Raw genomic sequence first — 25720 nt, forward strand, 5'->3', positions numbered from 1 at the left:
ATATTCAAAATGACTTATTCACACCAAGTTATTCTTAAAACAATATGGCTGTTACTGTACATAACATTCTCTTAATTCTGATCATTTTTCACTCTTTATTATTTCATGCAAATCTACCCATGTTTTTCTAAGATCATTGAGCTCATCATTCTGTGATTCTCATTTTGCAACTTTTTCTCAGCATCAATAGGGCTAGAGATTGGGCCTTGAGAGGACATCTAGACCACCCTCCTGCTTCGAGGAGGGTCTGCCTGATCACAAAGGACATTCAGTGTGCTTCTTCCCTCTTCCTCATTTCATATCACTCAGGTACGTTCTGCCACTATCTCCTCCTTAACCCTTGTCTCACATGAAGTGGTGGCTTTACTCCTTAGCAAGGCAAAGTCTTCTAACTGAACAAGGGATCCCATTTCACACTGTCTTCTCCAACAGATAGCCCCTCTCTGTCATCCCCACTTTATTACTTATTTTCAGAGTCTCTCTCTCTACTGTCTCCTTCCCTATTTCCTACAAATATGTTCACTTCTCCCCTGTCCTCAAAAAACTCTCGCTTGATCCTTTCACCCCTAATAACATGCATCATCCTGTATCTTCTGCCCTTTGTGACCTTGAGAAGGCCATCTACAATAAATGTCTCTGCTTTCTTCCCTTTCACTCTCTTTCTAACCCCTTACAATTCAGCATCTGACTTTATCATTTCACCAAAACTGCTCTCAAGTTACCAATGGTCTTAGTTGCCAAACCAACGATCTTTTCTCAATCTTTATTTTTCTTGACCTTTCTGCGGTCTTTGATGCTCTAGATCACTCTTCCTTAATAGTCTCTTCTCTTTAGGTTTTTGGGATACCACATTCTCCTGGTTCTCTGCCTATCTCTCTGACTGCTTCTTCTCCATCTCCTTTGCTGAATCCTCATCTGGATCATTTCCCCTAATCATGGGTGTCCCTCAGAGTTCTATCTGGGCCCTCTTCTCTTTTTCCTCTGTATTACTTCACTTCTCATCAGCTCCCATGGATTTAATTACCATCTCCATGCTGACAATTTTCATATCTACTTATCCTTCCCAGTCTTTCTGCGTATTCAACTCCCTTTCAGACACCATGAACTGGATGTCCAGGAGATAGATATTCTAAACTCAACACGTCAAAAACCAAATTCATTATATTCCCCAAAACCCTCCCCCCTTCCTACCTTCCCTATTACTGTGGAGAACAATATCATTCTCCCATCCCTCAGGCTCACATTCTAGGAGTCATCTTGGATTCCTCACTGTTTCTCACCTCCTGTATCCAATCTGTTGCAAAGACCTGTCAAATTTTACCTTTGCAACATCTCTCCAAAATATCCTTTTCTCTCCTCTGACCCTAAAGCCACTCTAGTTACAGGTCCTCATCACCTATGCCTGAATTATTGAAATAGCCTATTAGTGGATCTACTGGCCTCAGGTCTCTCCTCCCTTCGGCCATTCAGTGATTTTTCCCTAAAGTGCTGGTCTAACCATGTCTCCCCATACTCAGTAAACTCCATGGCTCCCTATCACCTGAAGGATCAAATACAAAATCCTCTACTTAGCATTCAAAACCCTGTATAACCTAACCCCCACCCCTTTCCGTCTTCTTACATCTTATTCTTTTCCAAATACTCTTCAATCCAGTGGCTTCTGGCCACCTGGCTGTTCCAAGAACAAAACACACCATCTCTCAGCTCTGGGCACTTTCACTGGCTGTCCCCTATGCCTGGAACGATCTATCTTCTCATCTCTGCCTCCTGGCTTCTCTGGTTTCCTTTAAGTCTCAACTAAAATCCTTTCTTCTACAGGATGCCTTTCCCAGCTCCTCTTAATTTTAGTGCCTTCTCATTTCTAATTTTTCCCATTTCTCCTGTATATAGCTTGTTTACACATATATACACTTGTGGTCTTCCTCGTTAGATTGTGAGCTCCTTGAGGGCGGGGGTAGCCCTTTGCCTCTTTTTGTATCCCCACTGCTTCACATAGTGTCTAGCACACAGTAGGCACTTCATAAATGCTTATTGACTAACTGATAGAGATGTTTAGCCTTTCTTCAGGGATAGGTTGCAAAATCTGGCAATCCTAGCTAGCTAGATATGTCACTTCCCTTAGTGACATCAAAATCCTGCCTCCTCTTGCTAGAGAAAGAGAAACCACTTATCACTATTGGTCAATCAATCAGCAAGCACTTATTAAGCACCTACTATGCACTAGGGCACTGTGCTAGATACTTGTAAGACAAATTCAAAACAGAGACAGTCCCTGCTCTCAAACAACTTACATTTTACTAGAGTACATGACATATTCAAAGATGAGTAGACATAGGATATACACAAAACAAATGTAAAGTAATGGGGAATGGGGGGCGCTAGCAACTTAAGGAATCAGGAAAATTCTCTTGAAGGAAGTGGTGCTTTATAGAATTCATGAGGGCAAAAATTATATAATCTTAGAAAGAATAGGTTGCAATCATATTGGAAGGGCTTTAAATTCCAAACTTTGGAGGGTTTTATATTTTGCCCCAGGGGCAATAGGGAGCCACTGAAGCTTCTTGAGCCAAAGAGTGTTGTGGTCAGACTTGTGCTTTGGGGGTTTCAATTTGAAAAGTCCAACCTCACCTATCAATTTACAATAAAATGCATTTGTGTTCATTCTGGGGGAGCCTTTAATAGGAAAAGAGGTTTAGAAAACTGCTACTGAATAATACAATTTGTTTTGTACTGTACTTTCTCTTTAGACACTCTATTGACAATTTCTGCCATTGCCATCTGGGAACGTGTTGGGGAGGTGACTTATCTCCCTGACCAGACTCTGAGCTCTCAGATGCACAGACCATTAGCACTGAAATAATAATAACAATTGTTTACATAGAATTTTCCCCACAGTCTCCACTCACTTCCTACACCAGTTCTTTCTATGGTATGGAGGTGGTCCAAGGTTCTCAAAAACAAGGCCAATGGAGCATAAGCAGGGCCAAGCCGAAAAAGCTTTGAGTATAGGACTGGTGATGATCTATATGTCTGCTTTTCAAGGACCAACTTATCCAAGTACAGGAAAGCTCATCAGCAGCATGGCCACAGGTTGATGAATCGTTTCAGCCCCAGAAATCCCACAAGATTATTTACTAAGACCGAGAAGAGTTGTAATCTACATCAGGGAAAGGACTACCCATGTTAACCAACAAAATCCCAGAAGTATTGAAGTTTTCCCACAACTACTCTCTAAGGTAAGTAATGCAAGTATTATTATTCCATTTTACAGATGAGGAAACTGAGGGCCTTTAAGCAAAGTGTCTTATCGAAGGTCACACTCATAAGTGTCAGAGCCACCTCACAAACCCAGATCCTCCTGATGCCAAGCCCGGTACTAGTATACTAGAGTGCTGCAGATGACTCAAGTGCCACCTCCTCATAAGTCCTTTCCTGATTGCCCCCCAGAGACCAGAGACTCCCTCGAAAAATTACCACATACAAGGTGTCCTTCCCACCACAGTGTCGCACCCCCTTGAGGGTAGAGATGGCTTCATTACTGTCTTTAAATTCTCTGTACCTATCACAGTTTCTGGTCCATAGTAGAAGCAAGATGCATGCTTATTTATTAGTTAAATTGAATGTAATCTAACTGAACTAAAATAAATTCATTAAGTTCAATGAACACTTTAGGTATATATAAATGACTGTATCTCAGCTGTTAGTTAGCTGTATGACCTCAGGCAAGGTCCTTCCCTTCTCTAGTCCTCAGTTTTCTTATTTTTAAAATGGAGGGATCGGAATTGATTAGACAATTTCTGAGGGAGCTTCGAACTGTCCCATTCCCTAAGTCTATGACTGACTGCTAATCACAGTAAAGTCAGCGGGGCTTAAGGGATAGAGAGCTGGCCTAGGAAGATCTGGGTTCAAGTCTTTTTTTAGTCCCCTAGGGACTATGTGACCCTGCTTAAGTGGACCACTTAACCTCTCTCTAATACTTATAAGGTTTCAGAGAGGGTGCTGATCTACATTGGTGGAGGATGCTCCTCACTGGGAGTCCCCTACATGGAAGAAATCACAGGTCTATTAAAAAAAATTAAAAACTACTAAAGTATCAGGAATCCCTTTCCCCTATTCCATGACATCAAGGAAGTCTTTCTGAGTCCCTGTTACCTCCTTTCATGCACAAAACAAAAAAAGAAGGGGGAATCTGGAATTTGGATGCAGAGAGATCCTGACAAGTCTTAAGCCTCATTGGGTCTCGTTTTAAGGATTAGAAGAGTCTAGTGAGAGGGAATTCTTGGGAACTTCTCAGATTTTCAGGAATTGCAGGCAAAGATTGTTGCTTCATTCTGCAGCTGAAGAGTGACCTCTGGTGGACAGTCCATTGGCGCAGGATGGCTCTGAGATCCCACACACCAGCCCTGCTGCCTTGGGGAGAATGCCTTCCCAATATATCCTAAAGGCTTTCTCTGGCTTCTTGGTCACCCTAGGGTATCGTAGAATGTCAGCACTGGAAGAATTTAAAGACAATCCAACTCAAGGTTTTTTGGCTTGTTTTACTGTGTTTATCTTCTTTGTATGTCATAGAACCCTTCATTAGTTTGGACCCCTTCTCAGGATACATTTTTTTAATGTATAAAATAAAACACATAATTACAAAGGAAACTAACTATAGTAAAATACAATTATGTTTTTAAAATGAAAACAAGTTCATGGACCCCTGGTTAAGAGCTTCTGATCTAATCCAAACCCATTTTACAGAAGGGAATACTCCTGTCCAGAGAAGGTAGGCCCACAGTCACATTAAAAGTTAAAGACAGAGCTGATTTCCAACCAGATTCTCCTTTCCAACACACCACCTTATTTTCATGTAATAAGGAAATGCCTCTATCACTGACAGAAAAAAGAGCTTTATTTTTATCTGAACTAAGAGAAAACAAAAGGAAAATTGGATTTCACATACATTCTGTCTGATCACCCTCTTAACTCTGCAGCCAAGACCCTTGGATGCTAATCCCCTCGGAGAGGGAGAGTCAGACACCGCCAGCCTTGCCAGCCCCTTCCAGGGACAGTCACTTCTCTATTGTGATACTGTGGGACTTCAGGGAGTCACCAAATTCAATCTGTCCTGATCTCACAGGACACAGGATCACACAGAAGTCAGAGCTAGAGTTAGAAAAGAACATGAATCTAATGTCCTTGCATTATAGGAGCAGAACCTGGGACCCAGAGAGGCAAATGACTTGGCCAGAGTGGAACACTCACGAGGAATGTGTAAGTAGAGCATGGATTCAGACACTAAAAACCCAGGGTTCCTTCTGTGACCTTGGTGCCTTTGACTTAGGACTGAGCAGCTTACAAGTCTTTGAGTTCAAATTCGTTCATTTGACAAAGGAAGAAGCTGATATTCATAAATGGGAAACCTCTCTCTCTCTCTCTCTCTCATTCTCTCTCTCTCTGTGTCTGTCTGTCTGTTTCTCAGTCTTCTCGGTCTCTGTCACCCACACACACCCATACACACACACACACACACACACACACACACACACACACACACACACACACACATACACACTGCAGTTTTCCAGCTTTGGTAATCTAGAAATCATTACAGACCCACAGACCACATGCACCCAAAGAAACAAGAGCAGAGCAAGAAGAAATCAGGCTTTGCGCAAGTTTGGCTTTTAATACCTTCTGTGAGACTTGGGCTTTGCAGAACCTTCCTACTGTGAGAATGGTCAATGTCAGGGCACAGCTAAATCCAGGAAGGTCTTAAGGAGATTTCACAACAGCCTCACTGGGGATCTGGGATTTCTTGACCAAGCCCAGCTGCAAAGTGATGCTTTGCTTATTACCGACTGCTTTTCGAGGGCCAAGCTCCCTGGTCCTGGAATCCTGCCGTACCCACCATCCTGAGTGCTACCTTCATAGAAAAAGGTAAATTCACTCAGGGGCCTTCCACAAATTATCATGTCCTCCCAAGCAGTCTATTCTTCAGGCAGCAAGTAAAAAAGACCTTGATTCGACCAACATATTTACTACGTAATTTGGTCTTCATGGCCCTCCATAACCTGGCTCCTACCTTCATTTTCAGCTTTGTCTACTTCCCTTCATGTACCCTTCACTCATTTCAAATTTGACCATTGGCTAACCCCTGAAAGTTTACACATACACACACACACACACACACACACACACACACACACACACACACACCCTCGCCTTCCCTTTTTGCTTTTGCTCATACTATTTCCTCTTCCTAGATTGCTTTTTCTGTGTCCAGACCATCTCTACCTGTCAAAATTCATTACTTTTGGTGTCCAAGAACTCAACTCAAATGATGCCTCCTCTATGAAACCTTCCCTGATCCCCACTGATCCCTCCCTTCCTCCCTCTTCTGAACCACCCACCTCCCTTTGTACCTGTCTCATATATTTTTTCACACTGTACTTTCTTTATAGTATGATTATGGTTCAATATCTTATAGCACCCTGAAATTTAAGGCACTGTATTTTCTGCATCATTGTATTCTCCTCAGTGCCTAGCACAGTAGTACATAGTAGGTACTCAATGATGTTGAATGAATGAATGCCTGCTTTTATTAAAGTTGGTATTGGGCTCCATAGGCATTCCAGTAAGGAAGAAGCACCTGCTAAGATGACAAATCCAAAGTAAATCCCTCTGCACTCCCAAGCTCCGCTCCCTAATATTTATATAAAATGAGGTTAAGATAAACATCAAGAGTAGCATTCAAGGGGAATGTGTCCCAGACATATGTCTAGGGTTAGGGACAAGAAAGAATGAGAAAATTTTAGGTACCCTCTTTCCCTTGGGGGATAAGTCTAGGTTCTATATATATATCACAGAAACCTTAAGAAGAAAGGGACCATAAAGATTATCCTGACCAAACCCTTCATTTTACAGATGAGGAAACTAAGGCCCAAATGAGTGAAGGGACTTCTCTAAGAACAGACAGGTAGTGAGTCAGAGTAAAGAAAGAAACCAAGTCTTCTGATCAGAAATCCAGGGCTCTTTACATTATAGCACTGCCACCTTTCGGCCGTGGGTCTTCTTTCTGGCACCACTTGAGGGAGCTCTCCTTTTGTCCCCTGCCAGATAAGACCTCCCTCCCCAACACTCCCCAAGTTTCAGAGCAGTCACCTTGTCACAGCAGGGTGGAGCTATCCAAATTTCAAAGCTTGAGGCAATCAATCAATTTGCCTGGACCCTGGCCATGTCTCTGGTCCTTATCCTTAAGGATCTCAATTTAGATAAACATCACTCAACAAAAACAACTGGGGAATATGGGTCTGTAAATTGTTCTAAATTCCTAAATAGAAAAGATAACATTTCCCTGAAAGAGAGAGTTCAGGAAGTTCCTTTTTCCATCCAGCCTGCTCAGGGAATCCTGGGAACATCAGTCCCTGCCATGTGGTCAGGATGACCCCAGTGGTGTGTTTAATCTCCTTTCCTGAATCCTGTGCCGATGACCAGTAATACAACATAATTAAAAAGTTAGACTCTCTTGAGAGGGAGAGAAAGCCACTAGCAGAAGCCTCCTGGTCTCTTCTCAGAGTGCTTCTTCCTGCATGAGTTGCGTTGCTATGTTTTTATTTTAAGAAACAAATAAATAAAACCAGTGTGTCAATGGCCTCCAACTCCCCCAGCCCTCTCCTGCCAGAGCAACCTTTAACAGGGAGCCAACAGTAGTCCTATTTAGTTCTTTCTCTGCTCCAGACCCCAAAATCTAATCCACCTTGGATGGAGAATCAGTCATAAAAAAGGAGAAATAGCAATAGAAACATCACCAAAGACACCAATGACTGGTAGAAAATCCTGGTATATAGAGGACAGTTGTTTCTTTGACTTCCCTAGGGAATAAACTTGGTAATGGGGTTGACAGATAAATGGATATTGACAATTTAATCACCGTTCTTGCATAATTCCAAACTGAAATAAAAAATGTCTGGATCACTTTACAGCATGTCCAACAGTATGTCAGCATGCTTGTCTTCGGAGGATATATGTATGATTAGGAAAGGAGGTAGACTGGTCATTTATTGCAAGTAATGGGTAAAAGATAGTGAGTCTAAGTGATGAACTAGGATACATGAAATAGTAAAAACCAAAAGTGAGACTCCATAAATTCTCTGTAGAGTACTATAGAAAGACAGGATCAAGAATTAGACAATAACTATGAAGGTCCAGGGAAGCGATAATGAAAGAAACTTTCTCCCTTATGTCAGAGAGATGGGGAATTATTAAGACAAAATTTTGCAAATGCCATCAGATACAGCCCCTATATCAAACATGTATATTTTGTTTATTAATAATACTAGTATCTAGCATTAACATCGTATTTTAAGATTTGCAAAGAACTCTACATATATCTTATTTGATCTCATATGATAGTCTATATATGTTGTATGTAGTATATGTACTACTTGTCATGACATTTTATATAGAGCATGACATATATGATAATCCAAAATAGCATATTATAGTTGTCTGTCATGATGGAGGGCTCATTATGAAACAAGAATAGAAAATTACTATGAAGTGAAGATAAAAGGAATCAAAAACCATTTTTTAAAAAAAAGAAAAATGCATAGATTGTAAAGATATAGGGGGATCAAAAATATAAAACATGGTGTCAAAATACTCTCACTGTTAGACACTGTTACATCAAAGATTCCCTACACTAAGACTGGTGATAAACACTACAGACAACGGAAAGATGGAGCTTGAGTTAGCTATTCTAGAGCAAGAGTACTATTAGAGAGGGATAAGACTGATTGGTTAGAATAGGTAAGATGATGGTGGATAATGCAGAGAAAGTAGTTCTAATCAACGCTTGTTTTGTTTCTGTTTTCCCTGGAAAAGAGAATGATTTCCAGATTAGAAGGGATAGAACAAAAAATGGTGAACCATGAGTTGAAACCCAAGATAAGTGGGGAGTTTTTTTGTAAGAGAGCACCTCAACAAATTCAAGTCACTGGCCCCAGACAAGTACTGAAGGAAATAGAATTATGGAGCTACTCACTGTCAGAGATCTGAAAGGCTCTCACACTGCTCTTATGAACAAGGTTGAAAGAGGCGAGCTAAATGATAGCACGATTAGGAAGACTCAGAACTGATTGAATGGCCTGAAATATAGTCATTATTGTGTCAATGTCAACTTGGAAGTAAACTAGCCCAGGGGATCTGTCCTTGGCCTTGGTCTATTTAACATTTTTATCAAAGACTTCAATGAAGTCATCACTGGATTGCTTTTAAATTTGCAGATGACACAAAACTAAAAGGCATAGCTAATATTTTGGAAGACTGAACTGAGATCCCAAAAATATCTTCACAAGAAATAAAGACTGTGCCAAATCAAATTAGGGGAAATTTAATAGTTGCTGTCATTGTTGTTCAGTCATTTCAGTTGTGCCTGACTCTTCATGACTCCATTTGGGGTTTTCTTGGCAAAGGCATTGGATTGGTCTGCCATCTCCTTCTTCAGTTCATTTTACAGATGAGGAAACTAAGGCAAACAGGGTTAAGTGACTTGCTCAGGGTCACCCAGCTACTAAGTGTCTGAAACCAGATTTGAACTTGGGAAGATGAAACTTCCTGATTCCACGTCCAGCACTCTATCCATTGTGACAATTTAATAAAGATACACATAAAATCCTATCTTTGGTTTAAAAAAATGCAAGAGTTTCTGTGGGAAAAATATTCAAGGGTTCAGGTGGACAGCAAACTCAATATGAATACACACTGGTCACAATTTAAAAAAAAAACCAATAATTCAACTTGGACTGAATTAAAAGAGATGGGGTGTTAAAAATAATGGAGGTGATAGTGATATAGTGATAGTGTCACCATTCTCTTTTTCTTTTTTTTTTTTCAGACCAAATCTGAAGTATTCCATTCAGAAGCACAACATTTTAAGGACATTAACTAGTTGGAGTGTGCCAAAAGGAGGTCAGCTAGGGTGATGAGGAGACCAGAGACTATGCTATATGGAGACTGGTTGAAGGAACTGCTGCTATTTATCTTGGAAAGACAAGACTTAGGGAGAACATGATCCCTCTCCTCTAGTATTTAAAGGGTTAACGTGTGGAAGAAGTGTGATTCATAATTCTCACATTTTGCTCACGAGCTGCTCTGTGTGACCATCTAGACAGCTCCTTAAATGACAGATCAAGCTTTCTGGATATATAAAAACAAAAGGTTTTGGGTTTGAGTCTGAGATGGACAACTTTATTGACTGTGATCTGGGGTGAGTCAATTCAATGATAATATTAATACATATCTAGTCTCTTTATCATGCAGCCCATTCTGCCCTCTCAAGACTCAACCCTCAGCCTTGGATCACATCTCTCAGTTGCTGCCTTTGCTCCATACACTCATGCTGCTAACTGAAGGTAGAGAAAATCACTCCACCATTTTAACTGGGTCCGCCACAAATTTCTGTTTCACATCCTCAGTTGGGCCCTCACTGCTGCCAGGCAACCTTTCTATACCTGCCTCATCAACTGACTATCACACTCTCTACAATCCCTCCTTCAAACCTTTCCTTGATCCCCAGATCTCTCATGGTTCCCCCTATACCCATCCTCTCAGATGAGAACCTTGCCTCATATGTTACAGAAAAAAAATGAGACCATTCTCCCTGTTTCCTCTCTTCTCCATTTCATATCACTCAGTACCTTCTGCCACTATCTCCTCCTTCACCTGTGTTTTGTATAAAGGGTGGCCTTATTCCTTGTTTGCTCAAGCAATCCTATTTCTTCCTGTATCCTCTAACAGACTGTCACTTCTGTCTTCCCCTGTCTATCACTTACTTTCAATTTCTCTCTCTTCTGGCTCATTCCCTACTGTCTAAATATATGTCAGTCTCCCCATCATCAAAAGACCCTAACTTTATCCTGCCATCCCTGATATCTATAATCCTATGTATCTTCTGCCATTTGTGGCTAAACTCCTTGACAAGGCCATCTACAAATGGTGTCTCCACTTTCTCTCCTCTGACTGTGTTCTTAATCTCATATAATCTGACTTCTGACCTTACAATTCCATCAAGACTGCTCTCGAATTACCGAGGATCTTAGTTACTAAATCCAATGTCCCTGTTTGACGCAGATAGTCACCCTCTCCTCCTTAATACTCTCTTTTTTTCCCCTAGTTTTTTGGGACACCACTCTCTCCTGATTCTCCTCCTACCTATCTGACTGTTCCTTCTCCTTTGCTGAATCTTCATCCAGATCCCACGCTCTAATACAGGTGTCCATCAGATTTCTGTCCTGGACCCTCTTCTCTTTTTCCTCTATACTATTTCACTTCTCATCAGTTCCCATGGATTTAATTACCATCTCTGTGTTATTATTCTCAAGTCTATCTAGCCTACCCCAATCTCTCTTCTGACTTCTAATCTTACATGTCCAATTCCTTTTCAGACACCTTGAACTGAATGTTCAGTAGATAGAGTTCTAAAACTCAACATGTTCAAAACCAAACCCATTGCATTTCCCACTAAATGCTCTCTGCCCCATTCTACATTCCCTATTACTGTATAGGGGCATCACCATTCTCCCAATCCCTCAGGCTCACAACCTAGGAGTCATCCTGGAATCCTCACTATTTCTAACCCCCCATATCCAGTCTGTTGCCAACACCTGCCAATTTCACCTTCTTTCTTCTGACTCTGGCACCACTCTAGTACAGACCTTCATCACCTCTTGCCTGAATTATTGAAATAGCCTAGTAGTGGGTCTGCCTGCCTTAAGTCTCTGCACACTCCAATCCATCCTCCATTCTGCTATTCACTGATTTTCCTAAAGTACCCATCGGACCACGTCAGCCCATACTCAGTAAACTCCACTGACTTTCTACTTTCTCCAAGATCAAATACAAAATCCTCTGCTTAGCATGTAAATGCTTTCATCACACAGCCCCTTCCTACCTTTCAAGTCTTCTTAGACCTTACTATGTACCTTTCAGTGGCACTGGATGCCTTGCTAGTCTATGAACAAGGAACTTCATATCTTGCCTCTGGGCATTTTCTCTGATAGCCCCCAAGCCTGAAATGCTCTCCCTCCCTCATCTCTGCCTCCTGACTTCCTGGGTTTCCTTAAAATTCCAATTAAAATTTGATCTACAGAAAGATTTTCCCAGTCCCTCTTAAATCTACCATCTTCCCTGTTAGTCATTTCCTGTTTATAGTGTATATATATTTGCTTGCATCTTTCTCTTTGTTTATTGTCTTCCTCATTAGACTGTGAGCTCCTAGAGAACAGGGACTATCTTTTGCCTATTTTATAACCCCAGCACTTAGCAAAGTGCCTGGCACATAATAGAAACTGAAGAAATGTTTATTGATTGATTAACAATAATAACAGCCAATGTTTTAATAGCACTTCAAAGTTTCTGAAGTCCTTTACATAAGTTTTCTCTTTTGCTCCTCAAAACACTCCTATAAGGTAGCTGCTATTATTCTCCCCATTTTACAGATAAGAATAAAAATACTGCTACTATTAATAATAATCATTAGCATTCATGTAGTGCTTGCCATATGCCAGGCACTGTGTTAAGCATTTTACAGTTGCTATTATCTGGTCCTCACAACAACCCTGGGAGGTAGGTGCAATTGCTATCCTCATTTTACAGGTGAGGAAACTGAGGCACAGAGCGGTTCAGTCACTTGCCCAGAGATACTCAGCCAGCAAGTGTCTGAGGTCAGATTTGAACTGATATTCCTGATTCCAGGTTTAGTGCCTAAGTTACTGCACTTCCTTAGTAACCCCTGAGCCTCAGGTCCTTCTTCTGTAAAATGGTAGTTAGACTAAATGACCTCTAAGCTCTCTTTCACTTCTGGTATCCTATGGTTCTAGGAAATGAGACACAGCTACAGAGTTTTCTTCCTCCTACCCAAACAGTGATATTTTCCCCCACTGCCCAAAACAAAAGTGACCTTAATGTCAGAATGCATTTACTGAACTCGACCTGTTTGTTAACTGGATTGACTTCAACCAACAGTACAGGCTGAGCCGTAATTATGAGAAAACAATCAGATCTCTATTTGAGTTCACACCCTACCCGTTTTACCACTTTTTTGTGTTATAGCAGAACTCGTTCAGCAACTTTAGCTTGGCTTTCCCTCCTTTCTGCTTCTGGATTGAAGAAACGCAAACCAGTATAGCGAGTTTGGTCAAAAATTATGGCTTATTGTCTGTGCAAGTTCACACACTGCTCTTTTATAGCTCTCCTGTGTACCAGGAGATCATTTCTTGACTCAAAGGTAGAGGCTGGGACCAGGAACGAGAAGACCAGAGGGGCAGAGCCATGATGTAAGTACCAAGGGCCTGTCACTGGCCCTGATGCTCTAGAAGTCAGTAATGTCTATGAAACAGAAAGGAAGCATTGACTCCAGTATGTAACTGTTGGGGAGAAAGAGAAAGAGAGATGAATCTCCGGGAGCTGAAGTTTCCTCCAGTATGTGAGGTAGCTGAGTTCTAGGCACTATCCGTGGTATGACCAATGGACTGTCTGTCATTAAGCGGGGCTCTAAGCTCTGCTCTCCTCCCTGAAAGGGGTTTATGCATTTTAATCCAAGCCTGGAATCCCAAAACATTTCTCTAGTCTCTCAGTTGGCAGGGGAGGGCTTGGTTTTCCCTACAAAGTCACAGCTGCCCATAAAAGTGATTTCTTACTCTTCCCCCCTTGCAAGGGAGGACCAGAAAGTCTGGAGCCTGCCCCAGTTGCTTCAGCTAGAAGGGAGTGAATAAAACTATTGCCTTAAATGGAAGTGGAGAAAGGAATAGAATCCACTACAAGGAAGAAGACTAGGCTGGGTGGGAAACATCAAATGAGTAGACTCAGGAAAGCAGGATATCTGCCCTGGCTTCTCTTATGAATAATCATTTGGCTAGAAGCTTAATTCTTTTTTCATTCCCCTTCTATCCCTAGTCTGGGGCAGGAAATATGGAGAGGTGAGAGCAGCACGTTGATAGCACAAAGGGCATTGGTCTGTTGGGTGACAACTCAGCTATGCAAAAGGAGATGTCCCCAAACCCCTTTTTTGGGAGAATTGGTGAGTGGGAAAGGGACTATGGTGACTGGATGTGGGAAAAGAGAAAGGTCTCCTTCCCCATCCTCACTCCTCCCCCATCATGGTTCTCTGAGCTGAAAATGATTTGAAGTAAGACATCCTTTGTGCTTCCTAAGCTGGGGTTAAGCTACCCCATTTTAGAGATATGGGCCCCATGTCCAGCACCAGTGAATTCATTGCTCTCCTGCAAGATAGCCCTTGAATCCTGAGAATATGTTCCACTAAGTCTGCTGTAGCCTCCACCCAGCCCCCAACCCTTATGCCAGGCCATCCTTTGTGCTCCACCCCAAAGGCAGCTGTTTGACTTCACCCTGGCCCAGGAGTCAGGTTGCAGTGGTTTCTGTTACCTGAGCTGCAAGGGACAGGAGAGCAAGTTGACACCTTAGGTCCTAGGCTGTGCCTCAATCCTGCATTGTTCTTATATGTATGTATACGTGTCTGTGCCAGCCTGTAATGTGCGTGTCTATGATTGTAGGCATGCATGTGTATGCTCTGAGGCACTCATATCGTGCCAGCATGTATGTATGTGCACAAGTGGGTACAAAACATCATTTGCATATGTGATTAAGGCTGTTCATATATATATATGGCAGCATGTGTGTGTCTGCATGCAAATTTTTATCAATGTTTTTGTATGTGTACATATGGATGTGTGCATGTTCAATCATAACTCACATTTCTGAAAGATGTTAATGTTTAGAAAAATCTTTCCTCATACAAAACCCTGGGAAGTAGGTAGTATATGTAAGCATCATCACCCTTATTTTTGCAGATAAGAAAACTGTAGCTCAGCTGAGATTGTGGAGAAGGGAAAGACATCTAAAAGGGGAAGAGGAAAGAATAGCAAATTGAGTTTTGATTAATCTGAATCAAGAGTGACTACAGGGTGGATAGCTATGTAGAATTGTGTAATAAACATGAATGAATGAATGGATGGATGAATGAATTTTTTAAGCACTTACTTTGTTCCAGGCATTGTGATAAGTACTTTGCAAATGTTATCTCATTTGATCTTCACAACAACCCTAGGAGGTAGGTGCTATTGCTATTTTCACTTAACAGTTGAAGAATTGGAGGCAGACAGAAGTTAGGTGACCTTACCAGGTTCACAAAGCTAGAAAATGACTTGGTTCAGACTTGAATTCAGGTCTTCTTGACTCCAGACTCAGTGCTCTATCCATTGTTACTGTTATTGTTGAGTCATTTTCAGTCATGTCCAACTCTTCAAGAGCCTTTTTGGGGTTTCCTTGGCAAGAATACTAGAGTGATTTGCCATTTCCTTCTCCAGATCATTTTACAGAAGAGGAAACCAAGGCAAACAGGATTAAGTGACTTGCCCAGGGTCATACAGCTAATGAGACCTGATCTGAAGTTAGGAAGATGAGTCTTCCTGACTCCAAGCTGTGCTACCCAGCACTTGGAGTAATGGATATATAGCACCAGAAGGGATGTTAATGGTCACATCTAGTCCAACTTCTTCATTTTATAGATGAGGAAACTGAGGTCTAAAACAGGGGACTTTACTTGCCCAAGGTCGCACAGGTAGTAAGTGCCAGAGTCAAGATTCCAACTCCAACTCCAGTTCTCTTTCCACTATGCCAGGCTACCCCCCTTCTCTTACTCCTCTGGAACTTGTCTCCATCACACAATTAGCACCGTATTATTTTCTGCCCTATTCTCTGAATGTCTGTGCTGTACCTAATCACACTGTCCTGTATCCTTCCCTAATTGTTCCATGGCTTTGAAACTCATCTGTCAAAACAGACTGCAAACTCCCCAAGGGCAAGGATTGGGTTTTCACCTTCTCCTGTCACTCTTGTTATCCATTACAGGTGATCACTGATCCCACCGAGTCAGCCAGGTAAAGGCAGTACCTAGTGGGATCCCTTCAGTCATCCTGAAAGTGTGACTCTGAGGGAAGATGCTTTCAAGTAATCTCCTTACCAGAGGGACTCAATCTATGGGGGACGGGGGGAGAGAGAGAACAGACAGATGGACAGAGACATAAAGAGAAGAAACAGACAGAGAGAGATAGAGAGAAGGAGGAGGAGGAAGGGAGGGAGGGAGAAAGAAGAGGAAAGGGAGAAGGAGGAGAAGAAAGAGGAGGAGGAGGAGAAGAAGGAGGAGGAGAAGAAGAAGAAAACAGAGAAGAGAGGGGGAAGGAGAGAGAAGGGGGAAATAAAGAAAGAGAGGAAGAAAGGTGGGAGAAAGAAAATCCAGATAATCTGAGTTCACTGATGTATTCTTTTTGCTTCAGGACAGTAGAGCACAGAAAAACTTGTCTCGGTCTTCTAGTCTTTGGTTTAGGGAAAATATTACAACTGTGGGACAGGGCAAGAAAGGGTAGTACAACTGGAAACACCCATTAGAAACTTCTCTTCTTCCTAAGCAAATACAGACTCCAACAGGCAAATACAGGGCCCTATTGAGAGGTCCATTGAAACACTTCACACGCATAGGGATCCAAATACAGTAAAGGGCTTTGTAGGGCCAGGATACTGCTACTATTGTCTATTCTCAGACAGGCTTCACACTGATTTATCTTACAAACAGAGCCTCCCTGGTGCAAAGGGGATGAAGCTTTTCTGTACTTTCCCTTCTACCAAAGGGAACATATTAGAACTAGGAAGTAGACTTCTAGGGTCTGGCCTTGACTCATCTGTTGACTGGGAATGCTTTTACCTCAAAAAGTTGGCTCTTATTTTGTTGAAAAACAAATTCCAAGGGACCATCCAAATTCTTTCTTCATGTTAGAATCATGTTATATTGAAATAAGTCCCATCCACTGGAACTTGGAAGCTTCGTATAATGTGGTGACTGCTATCCAGAATCTTCTGAACATCACCAAGTCTTAGAGGGCAAGTGCTGAACTCTCTAAAAGAAAAAAGAGGGCAGTCTACTGAGTAGAATATTGATACTTAAACATTAAAAAGCCAAAATTGATGGGAATAACATGAGGGCATTGGAGATTATGCCATCCAAGGGACTCTGCAAGCCATAAAAGGGATAAATTAGTATTCGTATTGTTAACTGTTGGCTGTCTCCAAAGATTTGAAGAACTATCATATGGAAGAGAGATGCAGCTTGCTTTGGTCCCATAGAATAGAAATGGGAGGAATAGGTAGCAACTTCAGGGAGACAGATTTTGAGTCAGGATAGAAAAAAAATTCCTAATAATTGCAGTTGTCCAAAAGCGGAATGATCTGCCCTAACAATCAGTTTCCAAATGACAGAGAATTCCCCCTCACTGTAAAGTAGAAAACTTAGAGGAGAGATTTCTGCTCAAACATGAGTCAGACTGGATGACCTCCGGGGGTGGGGAGGGGGAGGTTCTGCCTCTAAGATTCTCTGACATCTTTAAGGAACAAATATTAAATAAGATGACATTTCCAAGAAAATCCTGGCTCATAATTCACATGCTCCTAAGTGAATGAAACAAATTTAGGAGAACCTTAGTGACCCAGTGGAGCTGAAACTGAAAAGGAACCACATCCCAAAAGAAATAGAGAAAAACATTGGGAAAAGTATGGGTGAAAAAGACACAGACCATTGAAGATTGTTGAAGGGAAGGGAAGGGGAGGGGAATAAGTATTTATTAAGTATCTTCTATGTGCCAGGTTCTGAACAGATCAGTTGATATCAACTGATTCTCACAACAACCCTGGGAAGTAGATACTATTATCATACCCATTTTGTAGCTGAGAAAACTGAGACAGACACTGAAGTCGTTTGCCCAGGATCACACAGCTAAGCAGTATATGAGGCTGGATGTGAACTCAGATCTTCTTGACTTCAGACCCAGTGCTCTATTATTAGCTGCATTATTTGATTTTTTTTGAGATGTCATCTTTTCTGGAGGTGACCTATAAGTCCGACCTAAGAAAGACAGCCTACCAGAGACAATATTCTATATGAGGATATGTCAAGGCTGGGTTAGAAAAGAAGTTAGAACAAGGGATCCTTCAAGAGTCAAATACAAATAAATAGTTGATTAATAAATGAATGAATCCTATGGGTCCTTTCCTTAGGCCACCCAAGAAATTAGCCTTCTTAGGGTAGGCCTGCCTGTCATCCCACCCTGTCTGACATTTTGGTAGCCCTGAAACCAAAAACCTCCCTTTTGTCAAGGAAGGTTAAAAAATAGTCTCTAAAATCCCCCCACCGAGTTTTCAGTAACCCGGGGTACAGACGAATTTTTCATAAAAGGTTAAACTGCTCCAAGGCTCTAGGAATGGGACTAAAATCAGCCAATGAGAAACAAGTCTCCAGATATCTGTGGGCAGGCTTTGCTTGAGCTCCCAGCCAGCCTGGGCTAGGGCAGACTGGAGGAGCAGGAGGTTTGCAGAAGTGCCCACTAAACTGAGAATCCTCTTGCCTGAGGAGGCTGTGCTGGGGATGATCCACCCCCATCCCCCACCCCCCAGAACATTCCACAAGCCCAGCACACACTCCTCCCCAGAGCAGAGGCAGCTGGGAAATGGGGGGTTTAAAAAGAGAACCCAAAGAACACAGAGCAAAACAATAGTGGGCAGAGGAGGAGGAGGAGGAGGATTCCAGAATACAACCTGAAGGGCAGGAAATCTGAAACCAAGACCCAGCTCAGTTACTTGAGCTGGGAGGCTCAGAAACTCCCAGTCCCCCATTGGCTTCCATGGATGATGAGCACGCAAAGAAACAGGATCGGCTACCAGCCCTGAGCGGTCTCACGGTGACATGCTCAGCTTCTAAAGCAGCTTTTAGTATCCCTTCCCTGCAGGAAGAGAATCTCTGGGGTGGCAGGGAGGAAGGAATGAAGAGGCCAAAGGTCATGCATTTTAGAATCTCAGCATGTTACAGCTGCAAGGGAACTCAGCGATCTAGACCAAGTCCCTTATTTAACAGATTTGTTCATTCATTCACCAATTACTGAGTACCTGCCCAGTTTGGGCCCTAACCTCAATACACAGAATGAGGCTCTTACTTTCATAAATCCATAGGAGTTAAGACTGGAAAAGACTCTGAAGCTCATCTAATCCACATTAATCCTTTTATAAATGAGGACATTGAAGGCCAGGGAGGGAAGTGACTTTTCTGAGATCAGAAAAGGTGAAAGTTATCAGGTGAAAGATAGCAGAATGGGATTTGAATCCAGGACTCCAATTCCAGCCTTGCCCATGTATCAAGCTCATTCTTCAGGGAGCTCACAGACTAGCAGGGGAGGTAACAACATAAGATATAACATTCAGGGATATAGCTTTATTTTTATCCAAGTTTCTAATTGGTGTGTGAATGGTGGGATAAAGGAGAAGGGTACAAACGCCAAATGGATTTCTGAAGGAGACTTCAGAGAAGGCATAATCATGGAAGAAAAGACATAAGCTACTGGAGAGTAGAGATGGTTTCATCCTTTGTATTTGTACCCCTAGCACTCGGAACGTTACCTAGCACATTGTAAACTCTTTACAAGTACTCACTGATCCATTGGTTAATTGGTTTGAAGTGATCTCTGAAGGATAAAGAAAATGAGGCAAGTGGGGAGCAGAAAGAAGTGATTCACCCAAGGTACTAGCACTTAGCACATAGTAGGCCCCTGATCAGGGTCAGCTAGGTGGTTCAAAGGATAGAGCACCAGGTCTAGAGTCAGGAAGACTCATCTCCCTGAGTTCAAATCTGGCCTCAGACACTTACTAGCTGTGTGACCCTGGGCAAGTCACTTAACCCTGTTTACCTCAGTTTCTTCACCTGTAAAATAAGCTGGAGAAGGAAACAGCAAACCACTGCTGTATCTTTGCCAAAAAAACCCCAAATGGGACATGAAAAGTTGGACATGATTGAAACAAGCGAACAACAACAGGCCCTGAATAAGCACTTCTTGATTGGCTGACTAGAAGCCATGTCTCCTGACTCCATAGTTCTTATCATGATACCATACTTGCCTAGCCTGCCCTTCCCAGCCCACCAGTAGGAGTTCTGGAAACCAAGAATTTTTCCTTATTTATATTCAAAAGCCCTACATGCTTCTGTTCATTTAGATAAGTATTCACAGAAGTCCCCTTGAATTTTGGGAAGGTCCCATACCCTAAAAGTCCATGGTAATAATGTTTGCCACACATGGTGTGCAGGGAGGGAAAGGGGGGATCAATCCTGTCCTCCAGACCCTGTCTCCTGGAGCACAGACCAGGACATTCGGGTTTGGGGGAAGTATACAGAAAAGGAGGGAATGTGGGAGACTGTGACCAAAAGCCAAGATTAGTCAGCACAACTACTCCCCAAAGTGTCCTTCTCGTGGGCACCCTCTCCTTCTCTGCTCAGGATCATTCTGGCCAGTCCAGTGAGGCCTGATCCTGGGCTAGTTCCAGGCCAGTTCCATAAATTGAATATACACTGTACATACACTCTAAGTATTAGAGTTTTTATAGTAACACATACAATGCAACGTTACAACTAAAAGGAGTCTTAGAGATTCTTCAAACCCCTCAACTTGACACACACAGAGAGGAAATTGCTTTTCCAAGGTCACACAGCCAGAAAGTAGCAGAGCTGAGATCAGAAATTAAGCCTTCAATGTTCTCTTTTTCATTAGTTGAGAACTCTGAGGGCCCAGAAAAAAAATAATCCCTTCGTCCATTTTAAAAGCTCCAGCCCCAGGGCTAGACCCCACCCCCACTCTGCCTTATTTAGCTCATGGATATGGCCACAGCAGTCACACCCTCAGCAAGGCCCCAGATCCTGTAAAGCTGATGGGAACATGCCTGGAGAGGAAAAACCCGCCAAGCTCTGCCAAACTGGTTCGTCTGTCCCTTCGAGCAGGAGGATGGAAAGGGCGTGGGCTGGGGTTTTTTTTTTTTTACTTGGGTTCATTCAACCCATAACTAATATACTTCTTTCTATAAGCAAATAGTGCTGAAGTGGAGACTTTGCCCCTGGCACCAGCTGAACTTGGACTCAAGGGAGATGTTTCTGTGGATACCCAGGGTGCTGGGCAGGGACACTGGGTGACTCACCTTGGGTGTTTTGCAAGGGGAGCAAAAGGCCCGACTAACCCCCAAACAGGAGATAACCCATGCATCCCCAACAAATGTGTCTTCCTCGTTGCCTTTTTTTTTTCTAGTCTGACATTTAAACAAATTTGTATTCTCTGGCACGCTATCCTGGCTCTGCCCCTCACCACTTGTGTGATCTTGGGCAAATCACTCAGCTGTTCAGAGCCTTAATTTCCTTCTCCATAAGATTAGAGGGATGGCTTAGATAGCCTTTCATTTTATGATTTGTTAGAGTGGCAAGGTTTATTCTTGCCTCTGAAGCTTTGTTTAAAATGTACCCTCCCCAGGGGCATGCTAGTAATATGTTTAACAAGTGGCTTTGGGGGAAGGGGAGATTACTGCAGAACAGGCTTTTAAATTTAATCTTCACTGTTAACATTTCCCCCTTAGTTTTTTAGTCTAGACAATTAAGAAAACAATAAATCAAGTTCTGGTTGCAGCATTAGCTGACCTCAAAGTGCTCACAATGAAATTTTAATGAGGATTTGACCCCTACACACCTCTGACATGTCTCTGTACTCCCCAGAGCAGAAAGCAGAAAGGGAAATGCGACAGATGGCATAGTGCTCTAGATTTGAGAGGGAGTGTGATGGGTTCAAATTCTACCTATGATATCTATTAGCTGTGTGACCATAGGCAAGTCTCAAGTTTGCTCATCTGTAAAATGGTAATAATGCACTTAATTGTAGGAGCTACCTCACAGAATTGTAGTGAGGCCCCAAAGACATAAGATATGTAACTCTAATCCTGAACACAATCACAATATCATAGAGCACAAAATACAGGTTATCTATCCTACCCTCATAATTTTATAAATGAAGAAATCCAAGTCATGGAAGAAAAATGCCTTCTCCAAAGTCACATCGGTGGGAAGAGGCAGGGGTAGAAATCAAATCTTGGTCCTTTGACGAAAGTTAGCTGGTTGGCACAACAGGTAGAGTACTGAGTCTAGAGTCAGGAAGAACTGAGTTAAAATCTAGCCTCAGACACTTAGTGACTGTGTGGCCCTGGGAAAGTCACTTAACCCTGTTTGCTTCAGTTTCCTCAACTGTAAAATGAGCTGGAGAAGGAAATGGCAAACCATTCCACTATCTTTGCCAAGAAAACTCCAAATAGAGTCACAAAGAGTCAGACACAACTGAACAAAAACAACAACCTTTGAATAAATCCAGTGCTCTTTCCTCTGGGATGACCTTTTCGTCAGTGATGGCCTATTCAAAGACACTAAAGAGGAAGCAGAGACAGCAGTATATACTAGTGGAAAGACCTAGAATCAGAAGATTTGGAACCTAATCTTGGATCTGATGCTTGCCAGCAGCTAACTGTGATCTTTCACAAGTCACTTTCAGTTGTTCAGTCATTTTTTTCAATCACATCTGACTCTTTGTGACCCCATTAGGGATTTTCTTGGCAAAGATACTGGAATGGTTTGCTATTTCCTTCTCCAGCTCATTTTACAGATGAGGAAACTGAAGCAAACAAGGTTAAGTGACTTGCCCAGGGTCACACAGCTAGTAAGTGCCTGAGGGCAGATTTTTACTCAGGAAGATGAGACTCCTGACTCCAGGTCAGGCACTCTATCCACTGCACCACCTAGCTGCCCATTTCACAAGTCACTACCTTCAGCTGCAAAATAAAGATTAGACTAGATGAGTGGTTCCCATTTAGGCTTCTCCAGCCCCTAGAGTTTCTTGTTAATGGTTCAAGGGATTCCTGCTAAAAACTATTTAATGGCACCATAAACAGTAAATGATTCCAGAATATTATGAGAAGTATATTAAATTACTCTGGGAGTTCACAAAGTGTAGTTGTTGGTATTGTTGAAAGGGGATTAAGGAACAAAAAAATGCTGGAAACCACTGGACCATATAATCCCTAAGGTTCCTTTCTGCTGTTATTGTCCACACATTCCAGGACTAAACCAGCCTAAGCTGAAACACCATGTAGGTGAACTATATGCAGATAGACAACCAAGAGCTGGCTAGAATGGAAGGTTTGCAAAACACTTTACAAATATTATCCCATTTGATCCTCAACAACCCTCTGGAGTAGGTTCTGTTATTATTCTCCATTTTATAGATAACGAAACTGAGGGAGAGAAAGGTTAAGTGACTTCTCCAAAGTCACACAGCTGTTGGGTCTGAGGCAGTATCTGAACACAAGTCTCCCTGATTTCAAATCCAGGGTTCAATCTAATTTACCAGCTAGCTGCTTATAGCCACAACCTAGATTGGGGGCAGGGTGCACAAACGACCCCTCCTGAATCTTGGGGTACTAGGGAAGCTGCTTCCCTCAGGAACAGAAGAGCTCCCGATGTTCCCTGTTCAACAAAACTTTGACTTCCTCTAGGTTTAGAGTTGAAAAACCTGTTCTGTTTTCAAATCTTCACTGTTACGTAGTACCTATGTTACTTAGGGTAACAAATGTTACCTACTACCTGTGTTAATTTGGGTAACAAATGTACCTATGTTACTTTGGGTAACAAATGTTACTTAGGACTTTTGTTACTCTGAGTAAGTCCCTATAGCTCTTAAGGGTTCAGTTTTCCCATCTTTGAAACAAGGGGATTACACCAGATTTCTTTAAATCCATGAGCCCCATGATCTATACTTGTATTCCTAGAACCTAGAATAGTTCCCTTCACATAACAGATGTTTAATAAATGTATTTGTTGAGTGGATGGATGGATGGATGGATGAGTGAATGAATGCATGAATGAATAAATAAACAAACTTTGACAGGGACCTTGAGGTAATAAAGAAAAAATGGAAGAAGTATTCCTCTAGAATCCCACAACTGCTCATAATGGGTCTATATAATTCAGATACTTTAAAGGTTCTGCCCACATGCAGGTTTTTTGCTCCAGAAGACTGGCTTGCCTGGGAATACAAGCAGGGTGCAGTGTGTGCACGTAACCCTATCCCCTAAGGGGCCAAGCTTAGAGTTGGGCTTCTTTCAGGTCTGAAGCCAGTGATCATCTCAGCTCTGCAGTTAGGGGGCAGCAACTACCCTCACAAAGCAGTTAGAAGTGCAGTAGCCTCAACCAACCCCAGGAGCTAAGAGCTCAGTCCCTGTCCACTTTCTTAAAGGAATTAGCACAGAAACCAGCAGAGAAGTTTCCCATGCTCCTTCTGATGTCTGGGACAGAGGGAGGTTCCAGGAACAAAGTGTGGCTTTAGAGGCAGTGATTTGGCAACTCAGACCCTGCAGACATAGGGATTCCAAGAAGTAGAAGAAGGTATAGAAGAAGGAAGAGGTAAAGATGGAGTAGGAGGAGGGAGAAGAGGAGGAGGAAGAGAAAATGGGCATTATTCTCCTCATCTGTAAGGTATTACCTGGAAATCAAGTTATTTTAAGAGCACTGAGGTCATGGAAATGTCAAGGGAATTTCCCTAGGACATTGTCATAAGTTTAGGGCTGAAAAGGATTGTAAAGACCATCAAGTCTAACCCCTTCTTTCTACAAATGAGGAAACCAAGGCACAGAAAAGTGCCAAAGAACATTCCCAGGAGTCACACTCCTAACCAAGTAAGTTTAGGAGTCCAGCACTTAAACTCAGGTCTTCTAGCTCTAAGATTCATGTTGTACCTACCATATTACACTGCCTCCTCTTATCCAAGAGAAGATACACAAAGATATTGAGAGTGCCAGTAGCAGTGAGATACAGTGAAAAGTTCACTGCTCTAGAATCCAAGACCTTAGCTTTCAAAACAACTCTGTCTTTGACTCACGGTGTGATGCTGAATCTATCCCTAGGCCTTTCTCAATCCCAGTTTCCTCATGTGTCGTACTAAGGGACTGAATGAGATAATTTCTCACTTCCATTTCCAATTCTGTCTAACATTCTATGACTCTAAGTTAAGGAATACTAAAAAATGTCCCTTTTCAACTCCACCAGAAGGTTTCTCTGGCTTCCTTTAAGCGGCTTCCTTTAAGCTTCAGCTAAAGTTTTATCTCCTGCAAAAATCTTTCCCAGGCCTCCTTAATTTTAGTGCCTTCCTTTTGAGACCACCTCCAATTTTTCCTGTATGTATCTTCTTCGCATGGTGACTCCTTTGTTAGATCATGTGCTCCTTGATGTTCAGGACTGCTTTTTGCTATTTAGCACCGTGTTGGTGTGTTTAATTGTTTGATTTTTATCACAATAAATGCTAGTTGGCTGACTGATACTTCATAGTTTGCAAAGTGCTTTCTTCACAATACCATTGAGACACTTCACGCAAAGATTTATTTAATTATTTCATCCTGACAAAATCAACAACTCGTCTGAGATTTGTCTTTAAATTATTTAAATTGTCTTTAAATTTAAATTATAATTTCCTCTTTAAAAGTTACCAAGGACATTGAGAAGTTAAGTCATTTTCCCATGGTGACACAGCTAGTGTGGAATGGTAAGATTGGATTTCCTAGCCTCCCAACTTTCAGGCTTGCTGACCTGCTAGATAATCCTCCATGCCACTCTCTAGTGAAAGATTTAGAAACTTTATTTTACCAATTAAGAAACTGAGGCTCAGAGAAGTTAAAGGACTTATTAAAAGTCACACAGTTAGTGTCAGAACTGGAATTCAAATCCAGGTCTCCTGACAAGACCAATACTTTTTAAAATACTAATTTAATT

The 25720-nt window shown here is 42.0% G+C and overlaps 1 protein-coding gene and 1 long non-coding RNA gene across 2 annotated transcripts in view; one reads left to right on the forward strand and one right to left on the reverse strand.

Moving 5' to 3' along the window:
* Positions 1–13140: 13140 nt before the first annotated feature.
* Positions 13141–25720, forward strand: part of RBBP8NL (RBBP8 N-terminal like) — a 71596-nt gene continuing 59016 nt past the window's right edge. Inside the window, exon 1 of the mRNA XM_072633350.1 lies at positions 13141–13319. The gene's annotated coding sequence lies outside the window, so the exon portion shown is untranslated. The remainder of the gene's footprint in view (positions 13320–25720) is intronic.
* On the reverse strand, positions 16182–18819 carry LOC140519867 (uncharacterized). The gene is made up of 3 exons (XR_011972309.1): positions 18646–18819; positions 17768–17970; positions 16182–16954 (listed from the first exon to the last, which is right to left on the reverse strand). It is a non-coding gene; the product is annotated as an uncharacterized lncRNA (long non-coding RNA).

The sequence above is a fragment of the Notamacropus eugenii genome, chromosome 1 (assembly GCF_028372415.1).
Source record: "Notamacropus eugenii isolate mMacEug1 chromosome 1, mMacEug1.pri_v2, whole genome shotgun sequence".
Classification (NCBI taxonomy): domain Eukaryota; kingdom Metazoa; phylum Chordata; class Mammalia; order Diprotodontia; family Macropodidae; genus Notamacropus; species Notamacropus eugenii.